Raw genomic sequence first — 19754 nt, 5'->3', positions numbered from 1 at the left:
TCTTTCTTTCCCTTCCACTCTCTCTGAAAAGCAATGGAAAAAATATCCTTGGGTGGCGATTAAAAAAAAAAAAAAGTTCAGTTTCACATGGAGAGGTGTTTGCTCAGCTTCCTGGAGGCCCCCAGCTCCATTTTAGATTGCTCTTTCAACAATATTAACTCCACATTGCTATTTTTTGTATTTCCCCCTTTTGACTGAGATTTTTTTTTAGAAAGCATCAATTATTGATCATTAGGAAGCATCATTAAAAAAGCAACACATCCCCCATCGACAGGAAGGCTCATTCCTGGAAAGTCATATGCCATGTAGGGGAGAAAGCAGTCTCCTGAGTGCAGTAAGAGAGTTTATGCCATATTTGAGCAACAAGGAAACTTATTAAAAGCAGAGCTAAGTCACATATTTCTCAGATCAGACACATTTTTTTGTAGATATGGTCTCAGTGGATTTACTTACTGTAACATCTGCAGGTATTGAGCTAGGATTATTTAGGTAGTGGCTGATAGTCAATCAATATACCTGGTAAGACATATAACTAGGTATAATCACAAAAACCATTATGATTAAAGCCTGTAATACAGAATGAAGCCAGGTCGCTATTCCTGTAGGTGGGCATCCAGCTAAATGACTGTCCAATCCCATTTTATAGGGTGATGTTTTGTCAGTTCAAAGATTTTAATGTTTTGTTTCAGAACCTCAAGCTGTTTTATCACTTTAACTGATTTGTTGACATAGAAACAACATCTCTCTCCCATAGGGCGTAAATACCATCTTGTTGGGTGGTCAACACATCTAGAGCCCTATGGTTTTACAAAACTACCTTAGCCGAACTGTCAACTATTCCTTGTCAAGAGCAGTTGCAGTCGTGTTCCATTATTGTGCTACAAGAATGGAAAGATTTTGGATAGACTTTTCTAGTTCAGCTACTCTATATCGGGGGAAAGCTCTAGCAAAGGCATGCCAAAAGCCTTGCTCATCTGTTATGGAATTTCAGTTGGAGAGAGAGCTGAAAACACCATACTCCAAATCCCAATTACATTTGTTTTGTTTGGTCGAACTTTATAAACAAAAGAGTCCATTTTAAAGATAATATCAGAGGAAAGGAGAGTCTTTCTGGTGGCAGCATCAGTACTAACAAAATGCTACGTCTGCCTCACTATTGGGTTGCAAGGCAACATATATTTGGGTCTCACACAAGAAACATTCTGTGCCCTCAAGTGAGAGCATGTGATTAGGTCCTTTGACCTAAGACTGAGGGAAGCAGTAAATCCTGTTTCTGAGGCTGGGACTTCACATCCTCCATGTGTCAGATGATCATAATTGTCATCATCACAGAAAACACTATAGTCATCGTGTAGTTTATCATGAGAGTTATTAAAGGAGTATCTGAGGTTTCTATATATTTGGGTCAGGATTGAAAGATTAGCATGGGTTTGGTTTTAAGTTTGCATGCTGGGATTCCCTAAGAGATAGATTTTATTGGTTTTTAACCAAATGCCAGCTTTTTAAATCTAGTTCCCAACTAGTATTTGTGAGTGGAAGGACATGAGCAATGGACATATCGCAAAACTGGCCAAACTTTACAAACAGATTGTGTAATTTGTCCTGTGAAATGAGTTGCCCAGTTGCTCTAGAGCTTGAGGGATTTCCCAAGAGGGAAAGCTCTTTCCAGGAGAATTTACTGACTGCGGAGGCTGTGGCTCTCAGGCATGGGGGTGCTTCCACCCAACGAGGAGACATACAAATCACCAGAACTCTAACAGGGGTTTACCTGGGAAGTTATCTTTGGAGATGGCTTCCAGTAGTATTGTTTTCCCCAAAAAACCATTTTGTCAGTGTTCCAGTGAGTTAAGTCATGTACATATTGTAATATATGATGTCGTACACAATCAGGGAGGAGTGGCCAGTTGTTCAGACCTACTCATAAGTTCCTGTTAGGGTCAAATTACAGGCTTGTTCTAACCATTTTTCTTTTTTGTTGAATGGCTAAATGCTGTGCTTCCATACTGTTATCTTTTTTTTTAATAATCCTCACCGAAGGATATGTTTTTAAAATTGATTTTAAAGAGGGGAAGTGAGGGGGAGAGAGAGAGAGAAACATGGATGTAAAAGAGAAACATCAGTCAGTTGCCTCCCATCTGAGCCCCAACTGGGGATCTAACCCACAACCTTTTGGTGTAAGAGTCGGTGCTCCAACCAGCTGAGCCACCCTGCCAAGGCCAGGCTATCTTTTCAATACCCAGTTGCTACAGCCAGTAGTGACACCGAATGGGTCTGAGCTGCGGCAAGTCCTGCCCCAGCAGTCTGAGACTTACAGGTTCTTGACTTGTGCAGGGAAAATGTCAAGACGTGAGTCCACGTGAAAGTGAAAGTAAGTTTATTAAAGTTTAGGACAGTGAGGCAAAGGAAGGACCTCTGGAGACAGGACCAGAGGGTAAGCCCAGGACAAGCTGCCACTGATCGCTCCCTTCGGTGACAGTCTCGTCGGGACCCTTAGAGCTTGGGCTAGAAGAAGCAACGTACACTCTTGAGGAAAGGGGGCATGGCTGTTCGCTGGCATCCTTTGTCAGGGTTTTTATCTATTTCCTCTAGATGGGAATTTAGGGGAGTTCCCAGGGGAAGACCTCAGAATATTCATCAGCTTTCCAAGTGTGTCATTTAGTTTGCCCATGTATCAAAATGACCTATTGTGGGGCCAGGGGTCATTCTCAGGCCAGTTTCACCTCTATCTTGGATTAGTCTGGCTCTAAGTGGTTTTCCGACTCTAAATGCCTTTTTTAAATCTGTTCCCCTGAGTAGTGGATATCTTTGGTTGGGAGGATAGATTTAAACCGACTGCTCCGAGGTGTCTTTGGTTAGGGAGGACAGGGTCTTGTGATTTACTGACTCGCTACAAATTGCTCAGTTGTTCCAGCTATCTGTTCAGCTATTGTCTCAGTTTCCTCATTCCACTTGCCAGGGACTTTTCCTAGTTTCTTATTAACCCACCTCAGTAGCACAGGTGCTTCCATTAGAGGCTGAAATTATTTTGCAGCAGTCAGCCAAGTGATTACTTCTGTTTTCCTCTATGTCTGCCTTTAAATGTCCAGGGATTTTTATGATTGCTAAAAATTTAGGTAATTGGATAGCCTCTAAGAGTTCTAAAACGTAAGAACTGGCCCTGGCCAGGTGGCTCAGTTGGTTGGAGCATCACCCCACACACCACAAAGTTGCAGGTTCGATTCCAGGTCAGGGCACATACCGAGGTTGCAGGCCGATCCCCAGTCGGGGTGTATATGGGAGGAAACCGATCCATGTTTCTCTCTCTCTCTCCCCCTTCCTCTCTCTGAAATCAATAAGCATATCCTCAGGCGAGGAGAAAAAAAAAACAAAAAAATAAAACAAAAGCCACAAAAAATATATAAGAACTGTGGGTTTTTTAATTTTATCTTTTGTCAAAAAGAGGTCAAGAATCCTCTCTGCTTCCCTAGCACAACAAAGGCATATCTGCTGTCAGTACCAATGTTAGCAGTTTACCTTTGACCAAATTGCAAGCTCCAATTAGTGCACAGAGTTGCTCCTTGAGCAGAAGTTGCCTGAGGCATTGGACTGTCCTCAATGGTTTATTTAAAGAGATAATTACATGGTCTCCTTGATACTGGCCTGTTTCATCTTTTAGGTAATAACCATCAGTAAACCACACTAATTCAGCCTTTTTAAGAAGTATTTCCTGTAAATGGAGTTAGTAGTAGGTCTGTTAATGTCAGGCAGTCATGGGGGGTTTCATTAGAGGACATAGGAAGGGGAGTAGCAGCGTTCAGAGTACTATAGTGAGCAATAATCACATTAGATGACAGGAGACAAGAAAAGAACTTCGTTGGAGGTCAGTGAACTACAGAGAGGTGCTGATTATCATGAGAGTTAAGTAAGGCTTCCATCCTGCCTCCCTTTTGGGAATTAACTGACCTCTGAAAAACATCAACAAGGACAGATTTGGTACAAAAGACCTAGCTTTCCAACGAACTCAGTCAGTTTCCTTAGCAATAAAAGAGATAATAACATCTTTACTTCAAATAAGATAACATAGCCCAGAGGGCATGGCTCAGCGGTTGAGCGTCGACCTAGGATCCAGGCGATCGGGGCTTGATTACCTGTCAGGGCACATGCCCGGGTTGTGGGCTCGAGGCAGCCAATCAATGACTCGACTCTGTCATCATTGATGTTTCTCTCTCTCCCTCTCCTTTCCTCTCTCTGAAATCAATAAAGATATATTTTTTAAAAATAAGATAACATATAATAGCCATTTATAAAAAATATAAACCTCTAAAAGACTGAGATATTGGTATAGATATATTGAGCTTGTATCAAGGCAAGATCAAAGAAAATATGATTTTTTTAAAGCACAAGATTATGACATAAAATCTTGGGAATCATCTAGATCTAAGCCAACTACAAAAGCATTAATAATAATAAGGCTTCCACAGAATGAACACATAAAGGGTCTGTGGGGAGCCCATTATTACCTCTTCTACTTGCTGTAGTAGATTGGCAGTGGCCACAATAGCTCTCATACAGGGAGGGAGACCTTTGGCCACTAGCTCTAATTGTTGACTATGTATCTAATGGGCGTACGTTGGCTTCCAGGTCATTGAGTCAAGACACCTAAGGCATTTCTCCCTCTTTTGTGGACAAAAAGGAAAAGGGGCAATTAATAATTAAGGTACCCTAAAGCAGGAGGCTCATAAAGACTGCCTTTTACTTCACTGAAGGCTTTCCGGGTTCCCCTTTCCATGTGAGGGGCTCTGTCTCTTCAGCCTTGAGAAGGGAGTATAAAGGCTGAGACATGACAGAAAAATGAGGAATCCAGTTCCTACAACATCTTGCCAAACCTAGGAATCCTCTGAGTTGCCTTTTAGTCTTCAGAATAGGAAAATTAAAGTGCCCTGGATCCTATGAGAATCTGAGAGGAGACTTTAACAGTAACTAAATGTCCCAAACAGTTAACCTAAGTTTTACAGAACTGAAGTTTCTCTTTAGATACCTTATGTCCCATTTTTGCTAGCTCACAAAGGAGGTGAAGGCTATCCTGAAGGTAAGCAGGGGAGGAGGTCATTCACATATTGTAGAAGAGTAGACTGGCAAGGGAAATCTATATTGGCAATATCTGCCTTTAAAATTTGGGAAAAGTTGCCCAGCCTGTGTGGCTCAGTGGTTGAGCATCGACCTATGATCCAGGAGATGACAGCTGGATTCCCAGTCAGGGCACATGCTCGGGTTTCAGGCTTGATCCCCAGCAAGGGGCAGCTGATCAATGATTCACTCATCATTGATGTTTCTATCTCTCCTTCTCCCTTCCTCTCTCTGAAATCAATAAAGAAAAAATAAAATAAATTTAAAAACATAAAAAAATAAAATAAAATTTTGGAAAAGTGAGTTGGATTTTCAGAGTATCCCTCAGGTATTACTGTCCAAGTACATTGTTTTACTTCCAATGTGAAAGTGAGAAGAAATTGGCTTTTAGGACCAACAGAGGTGCTAAAGAAAGCCCTACAAAGATCTATAACCGAAAAGAATTTACTTTCTAGTGGTATGACTGAGAGTAAGTTACGGGGTTTAAGCATTACTGGATGCCAACATACGACTACATTATTTGTGGCTCTTAGACCTTGAACAGATCACCATCCCCTTCTTTGAGGCTTTTTAATATGGAAGATATGAGCATTACAAGGGCTCATGTGAGGAATGACAAGGCCTTGTTTACAATATTCCTCAGTGATGGGTTTGATCCCTTCAGTGGCCTCTACATTTAGAGGAATGTCAAGCAGAGGTTTATTTTTGTCAATGGCATTTTTTGAGCATAGTTTATTTGGAATGGAATCTAAAAGAGAGTTTGGTTAAGTCAAAGTATGGCTGAAAAAACTGAAATAGCTATGGACGAGTCCTCTTGAGGGTCATTAGTTAGAAATTCAAGATGTAAGAATATTTTCCTCTTTTGAGAAGAGAAAATGTGGGCTTTGTGAGCTTCAAGAAAGTCTCATCTTAGAAGATGAATGGGGCAGGGGGAACCAAAAGAAATTCACAGGTTCCTTGAATATGTCCAAGTTGAAAAAAAATTCAAAGGGATTCAGAGAGTCATGGGTTGATTGAAAACTCCCACCATTTGCATGGTTAATACTTTGAGGAAAAGGAATGGAGAGACTGATAACGTGGCTCCAGTATCTACAAGGGCCCTAGTTACTGCATTCGCAGCAGTTACATCAATTTCTCCTAAAGAATTAGAAGCATGGGGAAATCTCCCCTTTTGATCCTCAGAGCAACCCCATTGCTGAGAAAACTCAGGTTGGCAGTCTTGAGAAGGATTCACAAATTTGTTCTTGCCTTTTGAGACTGAAACAATCTTTTTCCAAATGTCCAGGTGTTTTGCAATAATTATAAACCCTTTGGGTGGTTTGCGTTGGGGACCTTGAAAGACAGATTTAGCTGTAAGTTGCTCTAATTGTAGGCTCATTACTTGAGTTGTCTGAATTTGGGCATTTAGGGCTGTGTAGTTTCCTTTTTGGTATCTTTTTGGATACTCGGGAGAGATGCTCAACATAGTTTACTAAATCATGGGTTTGCATAGTGGCCCAATTAAGTTGTAATATTTTTCCCTATTGTTCAACTTTGTCTTGCAGACCCTCAATAAAGGACGAATTAAAAAGCCTTAATGTGTCAACGTTGACTTTGTCTATGCTGAAATACTGTTTAAAAACATTTTCAAATATATCATTATAATCCAAAAAAGAATCATTGGGTTTTTAAACACATTTGTAAATTTTCTTCTAATCGATAACTCAAGTAAAAGCCTCGCGTATCTTTTTATGAAGCCATTTAGCCAGCTTTGAGGTTTCATTCACGGCTTCTCATCCTCAACGAGAAAAGTCTCCCATAAGGTTTTGCCATCCTGCCTTGTTTAGCTATTCCCTGGCATATCCTTCTATGATATATGGATAAGCTTATAGAAGTCAGAGAACCCGACTCATATGTTTGAAGAGTGAGCAGAAATACTCTAGCAAATCCAATGAAGTCCTATTTGGTATTAGGGAAATCTTTAATAATGTCATGGAGCTCAGCTTTATTCTATGGGGTATAAAAAAGGGGGGTGTTGTCCTGGGCCAGGCCCATCTGACAGTTTAACTTTATTTATTTATTTTTTAAACATATCTTTATTGATTTCAGAGAGAGGAAAGGAAGGGGGAGAGAGAGAGAAACATCAATGATGAGAGAGTCATTGATTGGCTGCCTAGCCGGCAACCCAGGCATGTGCCCTGACTGGGAACTGAACCCCGATCTCCTGGATCCTAGGTTGATGCTCAACCGCTGAGCCACACCCGGCCAGGCGACAGTTTAACTTTAAATGGGGATGGGAGGGCGTTCACCAGAGCCTCAGGTTTATTGTTATAAAAAAGTAATTCAGCAAGTGAAGGGTAAAGAAGGGGGAGACAGGCAGGCAGCAAAGGAATGGGAAGTGCAGATAATGAGACATCAGAAGAATATTTAGAAGTTGACGCAAGTTTAGTAAGTCTCTGAGAAACTCAGAATTTTCTTTGGTTAATTTAGAATTTGTGTTTTGGAGGGAAGAAATTTTGGAATCATCTATATGTTTGGAGGCCATAAAATGTCAATGAAACTATGCTTCCCATCAGGTTACTTAGTTGTTGTTGCTGTTTTAATTGATTTTAGAGAGAAGAAGGGAGAGAGAGAGAAACATCGATGTGTGAAACATCGATTGGTTTCTCCTGCACGAGCCCTGACCAGGGATCAAATCTGAAAGCAGGGTATGTGCCCTGATAGGGAATCAAACCCGCCACAGGACGATGCTCCAACCAACTGACCCACACGGGCCAGGGGCAGGTTGCTTAGTTTTGTAGTCTTTCCAGTTGACAGATCAGATAGACTAACTTGGGAATTTCAAAAGAGCTCCAAGTTGGCCAGTTCAACTATAATCATCCCAGGTAATTATGGTCCAGTGAGATAGAAATTTGCAGGCTAAGAACCCTGAATTTTTGTACATAAATATTATAGCAGGAGTTCCAGAGGTGGCTGTTGAGCAGACATTTCCTTAGAAAGTGAAATTCCCATTTTTCAAAAGAATGATTACTCACCAAAGAGACATTTTAAGTCCCACAGAAAAAAAGATGGCAACAGAGGACACCCAAATAAAGCCTGAGCCTCAACCAAGGCAGGAAGTTTGGGTCCTGGAGGACTTACTACAACAATCCGGGTCACCAGGGAGGTGACAGGGTGCAATGGACTCTTGTGGGCACCTTACTCTGATCTGTGGATTTACTGGACAAGGAGGAAAGTCACTGAATCCCACTTCTGACACCATGTAATGTCAATCGATTTTGATAAAGAGCTGCAGGGCAAACAGAAGCTTTATTTGGGAGTATTTAGAAACTGCAATTTTGGACACACAGATTTGTATAGAAACCCAACTGTGTTCCAAGGAGAAAAAGAAAGAGACAGGGTTTTTATTTTTAATTTATTGTTGAAAGTATTACAAATGTCCCTTTTCCCCCACATTGATTCCCTCCATCCTGTACCCCTCCCCCCAGGCCTTCACCCCACTATTGTCTGTGTCCATAGGTTATGCATAAATGTGTATAAATTCTTAGGTTAGTCTCTCCCCACACCTGCCTTTCCTCTGAGATTCATCAATATGTTCCTTGCTTCTGTGTCTCTGGATCTATTTTGTTCACCAGTTTAGTTTGTTTCTTAGAGTCCACATACAAGTAAGATCATGTGACACTTGCCTTTCTCTGACTGCCTTATTTCACTTAGCATAATACTCTCCAGGTCCCACCATGCTGTCTCAAAAGGTAAGGGATCCCTCATTTTTACAGCTGCATAGTATTCTCTGGTGTAAATGTCTGAGAACATGCTTAATATGATTTCAATTTTCTTGAATTTGTAGAGACTTGTTTTGTGTCCTAACATGTGGTCTATCTTTGGGAATGTCCCATGTGCACCTGAGGAGAATGCCTATTCTGCGGCTTTGGGGTGAAATGTTCTGTAAATGTCAATTAAATCCATCTGATCTAGTGTGTCATTTAAAGTTACTGTTTCCTTGTTGATTTTTTAAAAAAATATATTTTTATTGATTTCAGAGAGAGGAAAGGAGAGGGAAAGAGAGATAGAAACATCAATGATGAGAGAGTTATTGATCGGCTCCTGCACGCCCCCAACTGGGGATGGAGCCCGCAACCCGGGCATGTGCCCTGACCGGGAATCAAACCCTGATCTCCTGGATCCTAGGTCGAAGCTCAACTGCTGAGCCACACCCAGCCAAGCCCTTGTTGATTTTTGTCTGGAAGATCCATCCACTAAAGTCAGTGGGGTGTTAAAGTCCCTACTGTGACTGTATTGCTGTCGATCTCTCCTTTAAAGTCCTCCAGAAGTTTTGTTTTGTTTTCTTTTCAGGCTGTGTGAGCCTTTTGTTCTGAGGTTGGTCTCTTGTAGACAGCATCTATTTGGGTCATGTTTTCTTATCTATTCAGCTACTCTGTGTCTTTTGGTTGGGTCATTTAATCCATTTATATTTAAGGTTATTATTGATAGGCACTTACCTATTGCCATTTTACTTCTTTTTGCCTATGTTTCTCTCTCTCTATTTCAACTTCTCATAAGAGAGAAGGTTTTTTAAGACAGAAAAATGTGAACTTCCAAAAAGAAAGTTGTTTTGAAAAACGTTCTTTTGAAAGCACTGTGATTGGTGCCAGCAAGCAAACTTACACTGTGCCATTCCAATTGATTGCTATGTCTATTGTTAGGTGAAATGTTATGTCTTTTAATATGGAGTTCAGTGATGCAGAGTCAGTCCCGCGGACTGTATCAGGATATAGCAATTTGTGCTTTAGCCCAGCTCAAAAGTTCAATTTCACATGGCGGGGGGGGGGGGGGGGGTAGCTCAGCTTCCTAGAGGCCTCCCAGCTCCATTTTCAGTGGCTCTTTCAACAATATTAACTCCATTTTGCTGTGTTTCTTTCATGGCTAGCTCCTAACTTTGAATCAGTCCACCTATGCCCTTTCTCCTTTCCTGCACCTAATTTACTGAAGGAAATCACTGGGAATCCATTTTCTACAAACTTAGCTGGACCTGCAGCACTAATTAACAGTACTTTTACTTATCTTTGATTTTAGGATTATCCTTAATCAGCTTCACATTGTTCAATATCCACCCCACTTGCCCCAACCAGAGAACAGACTCCCCTTTCCCACTTCATACTTATAATGTTTCTATGTATGCACCTGTATATAGCTCTTCATTTGCACACAACAGAATTCGACTGGCAAACTTAAGCAAAATGGAATTTTGGGGAAAGATACTGCAGAGCTCAAAGAACTTAAGGAAAATTCTTTGATCTTGGGAAAGATCACAAAGCAGAACTCCGGACAACCTCCTCTGAGCCACTGCCATCAGAATGACTCAGCTTTAATCATTTCCCTCATGCTTCTCCACTGAAGGTTCAAGTTCTTGAGATAAATAGAATCCGATTGGCTTCCCTTAGGTCATATTTCCACTTCTTTAATTGGCACTTCTACCAAGACCACACAGAATTGATGCAAGTGGGTCCAAGACCCAAAATTGAGGACTGTTAACAAAAGTAGGGAAAAGAAATGCTAGGGGAACAAAAGCAATAACCTGTATGCTGCCTCGGCCCTTTCTTCCAGTCTCTGGAAAAACAATCCCCACTCTTGCCCAAGGTCAGTGACCACTATATTCTTTTTGTTTGCTTAAATATATCTTTATTGATTTCAGAGAGAGGAAGGGAGAGGGGGAGAAAGATATAGAAACACCAACAATGAGAAAGCCATTGATTGGATGCCTCCTGCACGCCCCCCACTGGGGATCGAGCTCCGCAACCCAGGCATGTGCCCTGACCGGGAATCGAACCTCGATCTCCTGGACCATAGGTTGATGCTCATGAGTTGATCCATTCTGTCTGGGCCTTATTCTTGATTGAGACCTTCCTGCCTCCTCTGGGATGGTGCTGTCTTTGACTCCCCTTTCTCTGTGCTCAGTCTTGCTCTCTTTACTAACACTTCTCCCATAGACCTTGCAAATGCTTTTAAGTCATAATTTTTGTTAAATTTGTTCATGTTAGAGAGTTCTTGGACTGCCATAACCATGCCTGAGAATTCAAATAAATCTGTCATACGGTATGTTAAAACTGAATTTATTTGCATTTTGATAAATTCACAATCTTTTAAATAGTTATAACAAGAGTTGGAATTTTAAATATGCCGCAAGTCTTTAGATTTTTGGTACTGTATGCCATTGAATAACACTTCCCTATGTTTATCTCAGTTTATTTCCTCAATAATATAACCTCCAATAAGATTTTGCTGTAATAGATGCATACGTTTCAGAGAAATGAATGCCTCAACATCTAAGAGATTATTCACTCAGGGTTTTGGTTCTCAAATGAAATCTTCAGTTTAACCAAGAATTCCTTGTTTTTCTTTTAAGCATCCAACCTCCCTTGGCTCAATCACTATCCCGAATATATCAAAAGGCAGACATCCAGACTGCAACTTCAAATAATACCAATATCGTTGCCCAGAAGTGGTTGGCAAGTTCTGTCTGGAGACACTGTAATCATCCTAGGAGTCCAATTCCTGAACTGAGAATTTAATCAAAGCTGAACTGCTCTGGGAAGTGCTCCCACATTGGATACTACCACATCAGGATCATTTTACTCACGCATTTGCTTCCCTCTTTTGTGTATGTGTATGTGTGTGTGTGTGTGTGTGCGCGCTCGTGCACCTGTGTGTGTTATCCAATACTTTTTTTATTGAATACATTTGATATAGAAGATTGTATAAATTTAAGGTGTACAACAGTGTTACTTGGATACATTGTATCAACATTTTTCACACTACAGAATCAATATACAATATTGTTGTCTATATTCAGTATACTGCCCACTAGGTTACTATGACTTGTTGTTTGTTGATTTATTGATGGTAGACATTCTGGAATGTGTGAGGTGGTACCTCATTGTCATTTTAATTTGTATTTCTCTGATGATTAGTGACATTGAGCATTTTTTCATATGTCCCTTGGCCATTTGTATGTCCTCTTTGTAGAAGTATCTATTAAGGTTCTCTGCCCATTTTTTAATTGGATTGTTTGTCTTCCTTTTGTTGAGTTGTATGAGTACTTTATATATTTTGGACCTTAACCCCTTATCAGATGTATCATTGGCAAATATGTTCTCTCATACAGTGGGTTCCATTTTCTTTTTTTTTTTTATTTCAGAGAGGAAGGGAGAGGGAGAGAAAGATAGAAACATCAGTGATGAGAGAGCATCATTGATTGGCTGCCTCCTGCACACCCCTTACTGGGGATCGAGCCCACAACCTCAGGCATGTGCTCTGACTGAGAATCAAGCCATGACCTTCAGGTTCATGGATTGACATTCAACCACTGAGCAACACTGGCCGGCACTGTTTTCATTTTGATGCTGGTTTCTTTTGCTGTGCAGAAGCTTTTTAGTTTGATGTAGTCCCATTTGTTTATTTTTTTTCCTTTGTTTCTCTTGCCCTAGGCAATGTATCAGTGAAAATTCTGCTACATGAGATGTCTGATACTTTGCTGACTATGTTTTCTTCTAGGATATTTATGGTTTCATGGCTTAAATTTAAGTCTTTTATCCATTTTGAGTTTATTCTTTTTTTTAGCTGAAAACTTCCCATATTTAATGAAAATTATTAATCTACATATTCAAGAAGGTCAACAAATTCCAAGTGGGAAAAACTCAAAGACTCACACCCGGACATATCATTGTAAAAATGATAAAATCCAGATACAGAAAATGTTGAAACCATCAAGAAAAGTATATCATGTATGTTGTCATGTAGAAGGGGACACCAAACAGATTGGCCACTGACTTCTCATCAGAAACAATGGAGGCCAGGAGAAGGCAACTGTCCTGATTTAGTAATGCTAATTCTATAAATCAAAGCCTATAAAGCTGCAGCCCCAGGAAAAAACTTCTACATATGTATTTATAATCCCAGCCTCATTTCACAGGTGAGGAAATCAATGGCTACAAATCACACAGAGTTAGAGGCAGATGCAGAATTAGCTCCCAAGCCTCCTGACAGCTGGTCCAGGGCACCACTCTACATTGTTCAGATCCAGCCAGCATTACAGGTCCTTTTACATTTCTACCTAAGCTTTTCAAATTTTAAATAGCCTTATAAAAACTGAGTTACTTAATACTTTTAACATGCTTACTTGTAAATAATGTAAAAATACAGAAACAGGAAGTATTAAGTATGTATTTTTCTTTAAATATATCTCCTACCTCAGTAGTACATGTGGGTGAAATTATTCTCTTTCAAGCAATCGATACTTTATCTTTGTTTAGTACCTTTAAATAATATGTAGGCACTTACTATAGAAATGATTTTATGTGCAAATAATGTATAGATATGCTACCCATAAATTTGATTTTCCCAAAAACAATTAGCTTTTTAAAAGAAAAGCACAGCAAAAAATTTTAAAGGCTTTGGATTCCTTTGCTTCTAAATCATTGTTGAGCTGGAAAAATAAAGCTTATTCTACCAGGAATCTCAAGTTAGAATTTTCTCCAAAGTGAAACTAGAGAGCAGAGTACCATTTCAGAAACGACAACTCACATATTACTCCAACATCCACAACTGCCCTTCCAAACAGTTAAAACAGATCGAAAGAGTCCAGTAGAATTAGGCTTCAATATGAAGCCATCATGTTCTAAGATATTAATAAACCAAAACATGAAATACTGAAATCAAAACAAAAGATGAGTACTTGAGGCTAATTATCATACAGACTTGGTTCCCTGTTGTATTCCTCCTTCTATAAAGTTAATAAAGGGAAGATTTTTACTGCAAAGAACATCTTATTTTATATATCACTAGCCATGAATGTTTGTCATTAGTTATTACATAAGTGCTGCCTGGTGCCATTACCCAAGTGGCATAATCATTTTATGTTCCCAATTCACTTTGTATTTAGAGTTTTCATAATTTATCTAAGTACATTTATCAGTGAAGATTTAACGTTGGAAAACAATCTAGCATCCATATTACTTGATGTTTTGCAGATAGTAATGTAGAGGAGATGTGTTTTTAATCACCTTTTTATTTGAGTCACCTTATGTAAAAAATACATCAGTAACTCAGAGTGTCTAAGTTTCTGAAGGAGGTTTTCCAATGGAAATGGTCAAACAATAGGATTGTCAGAAGCAACTTCCATGTCCACATCCTCTTGTAGTTTCTATACCATTTTGTCTCCCAGCTGCTTTCCTTTGCATGCAAAGGGGCCCAGATGAGGTGGATGTTTTGCTTTACTTCTTTGATGTCCTGAGCTTTCTGTAATTCTTTATTTTCTTTGACCCATTCATTATAAATTCAGCCTGACATTTCTGTTTGATCTCCTCAACTCTCCTCATCGCATCAATTGTTTTATTCCACAGCTCTTGCTGGTATTTGACAGGTTCATTTCTACGTTTTTCAAATTCAAATAAATTATCCACTGCTTTACAGAATGCTTTAGTCCACCTGAACTTGCGAGGATTGTGCTTCTTTATAAAGTTTTTGTGACACTTGGATTTACAAAACCTGAACACCTTGCAGTCGTTGCAGATGAACATCATGCTGAAGCCTGGGTATATAGGCCTGGAACAGAAGTAACACTTTTCTATATGCATGTTGAACACGCATGGGGACCCACCACCCAAAGGTCAAACTTGAAAGGACGAGTTCATTCTTGTGTATGGTGTAAGTTGGTGGTCTAGTTTCATTTTTTTGCTTGTACCTGTCCAATTTTCCCAACACCATTTATTGTCCTTACTCCATTGTATGCTCTTGCCTCCTTTGTCAAATATTGAGCATAGTGGCTTGGGTTGATTTCTGGGTTCTCTGTTCTGTTCGCTTGATCTATATGTCTAAGGCTTACTCTAAATTTTTTATATCCATACATAAATTAATACTTGCCTAACAAAATCTAAAGATAATCAGTATGTGTGGACTCTTCCCAAATAGGACAATAAATTTTCACTTACCTTCACTATCTCTCTTCTGCCCAACTCCCCTGTTGATGTCAGCCAGAATTCTAGTTCTAAGTTGTTATTTTATACACTTTTGGCTATTAATACTAATTTTATCTTAAACACTAAGTTTGGTTGATGACTTCTTAGATAAGTATTGCTTATTTCATGCTGCTTCTACCTCTAGATTCCTTCAATTTTCTTTCCTTGAAGGAGTACATCTAAGTAGTTCTTTTAGAGAGAATCTGTTGGTGGTAAATTTAAACTCTGAATGCTCAAATATGACTTTGTTTCACCTATGCTTTCAAATTATACTGTAGCTGGGTATAAAATTCTAACATAACTATTCTTTTTTTCAACAGCTCATTGAAGATATTGCCTCATTGTCTTGTATATAGTGTTGCTGATGAAATTTACAATAAAAATCTAATTTTTAGTTCTTTGAAGTTAAACTATCTTTCTGCTTTGGTAGTTTTTAGAATTTCTCTTTTTTTTGATGTTCTGAAATTTGATAGCTTTCTTCACTTCTGGGGAATTTTTAGTCATTGTTTAAATTTTACCTTCTCCGTTCTCTCTGCTATCTCCCTCTGGAATTCTTACTAGTCGAAAGTGAGAATGTTTTTATCCATTCTTTATGTATTTAACTTTTTCATCTTTTTTTTTATTTGTGTTCTCTAAGGTTCCCTCAACTTAATATCCAGCAAGCTAATTCACACATAAGTGTGTGTGTCTGTTTTGTTATTCAGCCTATCTTTTGAGTTTTTGTCTTTTCAACAGTTTGGGCTTTAGTTTTCACAATCTCTAATTGGTTCTTTAAATAATTCTTTCATTTCATTTTGCTTCATGTTGCTGAAGATATTAAATTTACTTGTTTTAACGGCTCTATTGATCATGCATAAGATCTTCCACTTGCTCAGTGTGCTATTTCTCTTTCAAACATCTGGCACTTCCTCAAACATCTGGCACTTCCTTTACAGTACACTAATTTCCTGGTTTAGAATTCTCACCCGACTCATAGGATTAGCAGCATTCCCATGCACTGTAGATAGAATTGACATCTAACATTAATTTTAGGTGTACAAGAATGATTTGATATTAGTATATATGCAAAATGATCACCATGATAAGTCGAATTAATATCCATCACCACACATAGCTACAATTTTCTTCCTTGTGATGAGAACTTTTAAGATACATTGTCTTAGAGACTTTCAGTATTACTATATTACCATGCTGTCCACCACATTCCAGTGACCTATTCCTTTTACAGCTGGAAGTTTGTACCTTTTGATCTTCTTCACCCATTCCACACACCTATCCCCACCCACCTATCCCCACCCACCCTGGTGAGAGGCCACCCCCATCTCTGGCAATCTCCCAAATCTATTCTCTGTGTTTAGGAGCTCAGGGTTTTTTTTTTTAATTGTTTTCTTGTTATGGTTTTTTAGATTACACATATAAGGGGGATCGTATGGTATTTATCTCTCTGAAGAGGAATCTTTTTTTAAAATTGTTTTTTAGAGAGAAAGGAAGGGAGGAAGGGAAACAGAGAGAGAGAGGGAGAGAGAGAGAAAGAGAGAAAGATCGATGTGAGAGAGAAACATCCCATATGTGCCCTCAACCGGGGACCAAACCCACAACCTAGGTATGTGCCCTGACCGGGAATCGAACCTGCAAACTTTTGGTGCACAGGATGATGCTTTAATCAACTGAGCCACCCGGCCAGGGCTGAAAAGGAATCTTTGTAACCCATTCTGATACTACAAGATAAAAGCGTCTCTATTTCTGTATTAATCTATTTTGCTGTCTCTTGCTTCCTTTGGTCCCTTTCGTGGCCTGTGTATACTATACCATCTGCATCTCCTATACCATCTGTCTTCTCCTTTGCCCCTGGGCCCAATTTCTCATGTAATTAGTCTTTGTTTCTTTTTCATTTTCTGACCATGTGAACCAGAAAAATAATTATAAAAATTACATGTTGTTTTAATTAATATGAATATATCATCCCTATTTTCATTACCTAGGCCAATGAGTAAGAATTTTTACCATTCCTACACTGTAAAACCAAAAACCAAAAAACTCTCCTGCACTCTGCCAAAACCAACAGAATTCTTTTTCAATTAATATTTTTTATTGAATAAAATGTACCTGCAGGAAAAGCACCTATTGTGCTGCACAGATCAGTTAATTTTCACAAAAGAAACATAGCCATGTAACCCATACTCAGATCAAGAAAAAGAGCATTACCAACAGTCTAGGAGCCCCATCCAGTCTCTACCTTCCTCTCACCCAAGGGTAACCATTACCTAGATTTCTAATAGCATAGATGAATTCTACCTATTTTTGTGCTTTATATCAATGGAATTAACTATCCTAATTTTAGTTATCCTGGAAGCTCACCATGAGACGGCTTTAGTGCAGGTAGTTTATTAGGAAGGTATATGGAGCGCTGGGCAGGCAGTGAGGAAAGGAGCCAGGGAAAGGGAGGCAGTGGCCAATAAGGGCGGATTATGAATCGAGACATCACAGTGGGCAACTGGAGCTCACTCTCCTAGGGAATCTCTGGCAAATGCTGCAAAACACACTCCTAACAATGGTCAACGCAAAGCGAGTTAAGAAAACAATTCAATTTACAATAACATCAAAAAGAATAAAATGCTTATGAATAAACCTGACCAAGGACTTGTACATGAAAAGACGACAAAAGACCTGTACGCTAAAAACTTCATGAAACTGCTAAAGGAAATTACAGAAGACATAAATAAGTAGGAACATATCTTGTGTTCATGAATCGGAAGGTTTCATATTGTTAAAATATCAATACTACCCAAAGCAATCTACACATTCTGTGCATCAAAGGGCACTATCAAGAGAGTGAAGACAACCCACAGAAAACGAGAAAATATTTGTAAGTCGTATATCTGATAAAGGATTAATATTCCAAATATAAAAAGAATTCTTGCAATTCAACAATAAAAAAAACACAAAAACCTGATTTAAAAATAGGCAAAAAGACTTGAATAGACATTTATCCAAAGAAGATAAACAGACCGCCAATACGTATGTGAAAAGATGCACAACATCCTTAATCACTAGGAATATGCAAATGAGAACTACAATGATATCCCATTTTGTACCTGTTGGAATGACTATTATCACAGAAAACAAAACAGAAAGTAACAAGTGTTTGAGAGAATGTGGAGAAACTAGAATCCTTGTGCATTGTCGGTAAGAATGCAAAATGGTGCAGCTGCCATGGAATGATAGTTCCTCAAAAATAAACCATAGATTTACCATTTAAGCACATGCACAAAATAATTGAAAGCAGGGACTTGAGCCTGGCCGGTGTGGCTCAGCGGTTCAGCATTGACCTAGGATCTGGGAGATGGTGATTCGATTCCTGGTCAGGGCACCTGCAGGGTAGTGGGCTCCATCCCTGGTGGGGGGCGTGCAGGGGGCAGCTGATCAACGACGCTCTCATCATTGATGTTCTCTCTCTCCCTCCCTCACTCTGAAATCAATAAAGATATATTGGAAAAAAAAACGGGGACTCGAATATATATTTGCATACCACTGTTCATAGCATTATTCACAATAGCCAAAAGGAGAAAACACCTCAAACATTCTCCGTAGGATAAACAAACAAAATGTTGCGATGGAACGTTATTCAGTTTTAAGAAGGAAGGAAATACTTACAGATGCTACACCATAAACAAACCTTGGTGATATTATGCCAAGTGAAATAAGACAGTAACGGAAAGACAAATACTGTATAATTCCTCTCATATGAGGTACTTAGAATAATCAAAGAATGGTGGTTGCCACCGTCTGGAAGAAGGGGAGGGAGAGATGGTGTCTAATGGGGCAGAGTGTCAGTTTGGGAAGAGAAAATGTCCTGGAGGTGGCTGGTGGGGATGGCTCCACCGCGCCGTGAATGTACCTAACGACACTAAACTGTACACTTAAAAATGGTTATGTGGCAATGTTTATGTTGTGTGTATTTTATCACAAAAGGAGCATATAAAAAGGAGTATGTATGTCTATGTGTTTTAAAATTTTTCAGCTATTTAAGAAGGTAGGTTTGTAGGAGAGTATGGTTAGTTGGGATATTTATTCATCTATTTATTATTTATTCCATAACAAGGGGAGCATTACTATTTTTTCCCATGGTAGAGTTAGATGATTGGAAATGCCTTCTTCAAACATGTAGAGGGTTCCAGTGACCTTGGCCAGCCTCTCTGAAGAGGAACCTCAGTTACCCTAAGCACCAGCTCTCCGGCTCTCTGTCTCTCCACGACGCAGCAGGTCCAGATGCTGGCTCTGCTTGCAGAGACCTTGGCGAGCCACTTCTGGTGGAGACAGGATGCAGAATGAAAGACAGACTCGTTCACCCCACCAGCTGCCTATAAACTTCCCAAAATATAAGGACCTGTGAAACCAGTTTTCAGGGTGTGAAGAACTAGGGAGGCCTGGCCCTTGCGGAGAGCATCCTTCCTGATTGTGTGCTCTCAGATCAAAAAGCCACAGTGCTGCAAAGAATACTTAGACCAGCTACGGCACATGATGTCTATCTGTCCCCAGATGCATGTTTCTATACATCTACTCCTCTGGAATTACTCTGCGTCACCTGAATCCACCAGGGAAACTCTGAATCTTCACAAAATCTTTTTCAACAAGCTACACTTCAACAACTGGCTT

At 39.5% G+C, this 19754-nt stretch overlaps 1 pseudogene; it reads right to left on the bottom strand.

Moving 5' to 3' along the window:
* Positions 1 to 14230: 14230 nt before the first annotated feature.
* Positions 14231 to 14717, bottom strand: LOC107527938 (putative ribosome biogenesis protein RLP24 pseudogene; annotated as a pseudogene).
* Between the last annotated feature and the right edge of the window lie 5037 nt (positions 14718 to 19754).

This window comes from Miniopterus natalensis, chromosome 14 (assembly GCF_054644295.1).
Source record: "Miniopterus natalensis isolate mMinNat1 chromosome 14, mMinNat1.hap1, whole genome shotgun sequence".
Lineage (NCBI taxonomy): Eukaryota > Metazoa > Chordata > Mammalia > Chiroptera > Miniopteridae > Miniopterus > Miniopterus natalensis.
Note: the sequence above shows the minus strand (reverse complement) of the source record. Positions and strands in the feature narration are given on the sequence as shown.